The sequence below is a fragment of the Nicotiana tabacum genome, chromosome 22, assembly GCF_000715075.1.
Source record: "Nicotiana tabacum cultivar K326 chromosome 22, ASM71507v2, whole genome shotgun sequence".
NCBI classification, from domain to species: Eukaryota; Viridiplantae; Streptophyta; class Magnoliopsida; order Solanales; family Solanaceae; genus Nicotiana; species Nicotiana tabacum.
The window spans coordinates 77,478,713-77,483,543 of NC_134101.1; positions in this window are offsets into that span (position 1 = coordinate 77,478,713).

The window sequence follows — 4,831 nt, forward strand, 5'->3', positions numbered from 1 at the left end:
TCACCGGTGAATTTGCACCCAAGGGATTCTAAAGTGCCCAAAGAGATGAGATTTTTCTTCAACTCAGGAACATATCTAACATCGGTGAGAGTTCTCACCACACCATCGTGCATTCTGATCCGAATTGTACCTTTTCCAATAGCGTTACAAGTAATATTGTTACCCAATTGGACAACTCCACCTACAACTGAATCATATGTAGAAAACAAGTCCCTTCTACGACACATATGATATGAACAACCATAATCTAAAATCCACTCATTGTCTAATCTGAAACTAGTTTCAGTTGCTAAAAATATAGTTCCCTCAATCTCATTAGTTGCTACACTAGCTTCGGCGGTGTCAGTATTTTTGTGCTCATTTTTTCTTTCTTTATGCTTTTCTTTATTTTTCAGTTTATAGCATTCAGATATAATGTGACATTTCTTATGACAATAACGACACTCTAAATTATTGTATCTGGATATGGAGTCGGATTTCCCCCTAACAAACAAGCCAACTTTTGCTTGAGTTCCACTAGCTTCCCCAGTAATATCACTATCTATCTGTTCTTTTGATTTTAAGATAGATTTAATATCCTCATAAGAGATATTATCCTTTGCATAAAGCATAGTATCTCTTATATGCTTAAAAGATGGGGGTAGAGAACAAAGCAGTAACACGGCTTGATCCTCGTCTTTAATTTCAGCATCTACATTACTCAAATCCATGAGAATGGAATCAAAGGTGTCAAGATGAGAGAGAATAGAGGTACCTTCACCCATACGAATTGTATAAAGTTTCTGCTTCAGGTAAAGTCTATTTTCCACCGTCCTCTTCATATATAAGGTTTTCAATTTTTCCCACATACATTGGCTGTGGTTTCTACAGAAACTTCACGTAAAACCTCATTTGAGAGATTTAAAATGATACTTGTTTTTGCCTTTTTGTCTATGACAGTAAACTCCTCATCCGTCATTTTATCCGACTTCTTCTCCTTTCCTTGCAACGCCAAATCTAAGCCATCCTGAATTAGGATAGCCTCCATCTTTAATTGCCACATTCCAAAGTTTGCACTTCGATCAAATTTATCAACATAAGTCTTTGTTAAAGTCATATTGGCTACTGAAACAAACCCGGTTAGATCCGGCTCTGATACCAATTTGTTAGGATCGGGAAACTGGGTAGTGCGAAATTTAGCCAAACAATGTTATAATGACAATAACAAAGACAATGCAAGTTGATAATAACGGCAATTAAAGTAGATAAAGAAGATACCAATTTAACGTGGTTCGGTCAATGTGACCTACGTCTACAAGCGGAGATGAGCAATTTCACTATACCAATAAGAGTACGAAAGAGAGTACAAAATTCGAGTAAATACTCTAATTAATCCCAAATACCCTAAGAGAATAACCTCACAAGATTACTCCAAAGAAAGGATTCACACAAGTGCTTCCCAACACTTAACTCTCATACAAAACACTCTTAATAAAGGAGGAAAGGAAGAAACAAGAAATGAAGACTCAAGCCTTGTTGGTGTGTCTAAAATGAACTAATGGCCTTCCCTTTTATAGGCAAAAAAATATTGGCCTCTTAGGTGTAAAAGAAGAGATGCAACTTGTGCAAATGATGTCCACCACACAATGCAATATTTTTGGGTCCCAAAAAATATTGCCAACAAAGTCTACACTTTGCAAAGATGCTTATGCTTATATGAGATGGACTCCATTAGCCAAAATATTGGCCATAATTACAAGAATGAAATGCGCTGATTTGGTCAGCCTGTCAACAATGACCCATACCATATCGAACTTCCTCTGAGTCTGTGGGAGTCCAACAGCAAAATCCATAGTGACACGCTCCCACTTCTACTCAGGAATCTCTAACTTCTGAAGAAAACCACCAGGTCTCGGATGCTCGTACTTTACTTGTTGAAAATTTAGACACCGAGCTACATATGCAACTATATCCTTCTTCATCATCCTCCACCAATAATACTTCCATAAGTCTTGATACATCTTGGCAGCGCCTGGATGAATAGAATACCGGGAAATGTGGGCCTCCTTAAGAATCAACTCACGAAATTCATCTGCATTGGGCACACAAATATGACTCTGCATTCTCAAAACCCCATCATCTCCAACGGTAACCTTCTTGGCACCACCATGCCGCATTGTGTCCATAAGGACAAGTAAATGAGGGTCATCATACTGCCACTCTCTGATGCGTTCATACAAGGAAGACCGAGCGACTGTACAAGCTAGAACACGACTGGGCTCTGAAACGTCTAACCTCACAAACTGATTGGCCAAAGTCTGAACATCTGATATAAGCGGTCTCTCACCCACTGGCTTTCTACTTAAGGCATCGGGCACCACATTAGCCTTCCCAGGGTGGTACAAAATGGTAATATCATATTCTTTCAACAACTCCAACCACCTCCTTTGCCTCAAGTTGAGATCCTTTTGCTTTAACAAATACTGTAGACTCCGATGATCCGTGAATACCTCGCACGACACGCCATAAAGATAGTGCCTCCAAATTTTCAGTGCATGAACAATGGCTGCCAACTCTAAGTCATGAACAATGGCTGCCAACTCTAAGTCATGAACAAGGTAATTCTTCTCATGAACATTCAACTGTCACGATGCATATGCGATCACCCTAACATCCTGCATCAATACTGCACCAAGCCCAATACGAAATGCATCACAACACACTATGTAAGATCCTGAACCTTGGACAACACCAACACTGATGCCGTAGTTAAAGAAGTCTTGAGCTTCTGAAAGCTTAACTCACACTCGTCTGACCATATAAACGGGGAACCCTTCTGGGTCAATCTAGTCAATGAGACTGCCATAGATGAAAACCCATCCACAAATCGGCGGTAATAACCCGCCAAACCCATGTAACTCTGAATCTTTGTAGCTGAAGTGGGTCTAGGCCTGATCTGAACTGCCTCAATCTTCTTAGGATCCACCTTTATGCCCCCTGCCGATACGACGTGCCCCAAGAAGGCGACTGAGTCTAAGAAAAACTCGCACTTTGAAAACTTGGCATATAACTGGCTGTCTTTCAGAGTTTGAAGTACAATCCGAAGATGCTGCTCGTGCTCCTCTCGATTGCGGGAGTAGATCAAGATATCATCAATAAATACAATCACAAAGGAATCCAAGTAGGTCATGAGCACCTGGGTCATCAAATCCATAAATGTTGCTGGGGCATTTGTCCCCCCAAATGACATCACTAGAAACTCATAATGCCCATACCGAGATCGAAAAGCTGTCTTAGGAACATCGGATGCCCTAATCTTCAACTGATGGTAGCCAAATCTCAAATCAATCTTCGAAAATACCTTGGCACCATGAAGCTGATCAAATAAGCAATCAATCCTCAGCAATGGATACTTGTTCTTGATGGTGACTCTGTTCAACTATCGGTAATCTATGCACATCCTCATCGACCCATCTTTCTTCTTCACGAACAACACGGGCGCACCCCAGGGCGAGACACCAGGTCTAATAAAGCCCTTATCAAGCAAGTCTTGCAATTGCTCCTTCAATTCTTTCAACTCTGGTGGGGCCATACGGTATGGCAAAATAGAAATAGGCTGAGTGCCCAGAGCCAAATCAATACAGAAGTCAATATCTCTGTCGGGTGACATCCCTGGCAGATCTACAGGAAATACCTCTAGAAACTCACAAACAACTGGTACTGAACCCATGGAAGGAACCTCCGCACTAGAATCGCGGACATAAGCTAAATAATCTAGAAACCCCTTCTCGACCATACGTCAAGCCTTCACATAAGAGATATCCTTGCTGGTAGAATGGCCAAGAGTCCTTCTCCACTCTAATAGAGGCAACCCCGGCAAGGATAAGGTCACCGTCTTGGCGTGACAGTCCAATATAGCATGATAAGGTGACAGCCAATCCATACCCAAGATGATATCAAAATCTACCATGTCAAGAAGTAGGAGATCTATGCTAGTCTCGAGACTCCCAATGGTAACCACACACGAATGATAGACACGATCTACAATGATAGAATCTCACACAGGTGTGGACACAAACATAGGAGCACTCAAAGAATCACGAGGCAAAACCAGATATGAAGCAAAATAGGTTGACACGTAGGAATAAGTAGAGCCCGGATCAAATAGAACTGAAGCATCTCTATGGCAAACTGGAACAATACCTGTGATGACAACATCAGATGGCTCAGCCTCAGGCCTAGCTGATAAAGCATAACATCGGGGATGGGCCTCACCACTCTGAACCACGTCCCTGGGATGGCCTCTAACTGGCTGGCCTCCACCTCTAACGGCCTCACCTCCACCCTTAATGGCCTGACCTCCACCTCTAGCTGCCTGACCCCTGCCTATGGCTGGCTGAGCAGGCGGTGAAGCAACTGGTGCCGGATCCATGGCACGATAACCCTACTGCTGTGTGCTGCCTGGTACTAGAGGGAAAAATCTAGCAATGTGTATCAGATCATCACAAGTATAACAAGCCTTAGACTGCTATGACTGCTGACCTTGGAACTGACCCTGTCGACCTAGGTAACCACCCTGAAAACTCTGGAGTAGAGGTGCACTAATAGGAGCTGATGATGCCCTGTAGGCTAGCTGGTCGGGATGAGACACATAAGGGTTGCGACTACCAGAAGCACTGTGAGACGCCTGGAGCGCTCACTGAAATGGCCTGGGAGGATGTCCTCAACCAAAAGTACCCCTGCCTCCAGACGAGGCACCACTGAACCCACCGAAATGATGAGGCATCTTATCAGACCCATGCCCCCTCTCCTGAGCAAGTACCGTCTCGATCCGTCTAGCAACATTTGCAGT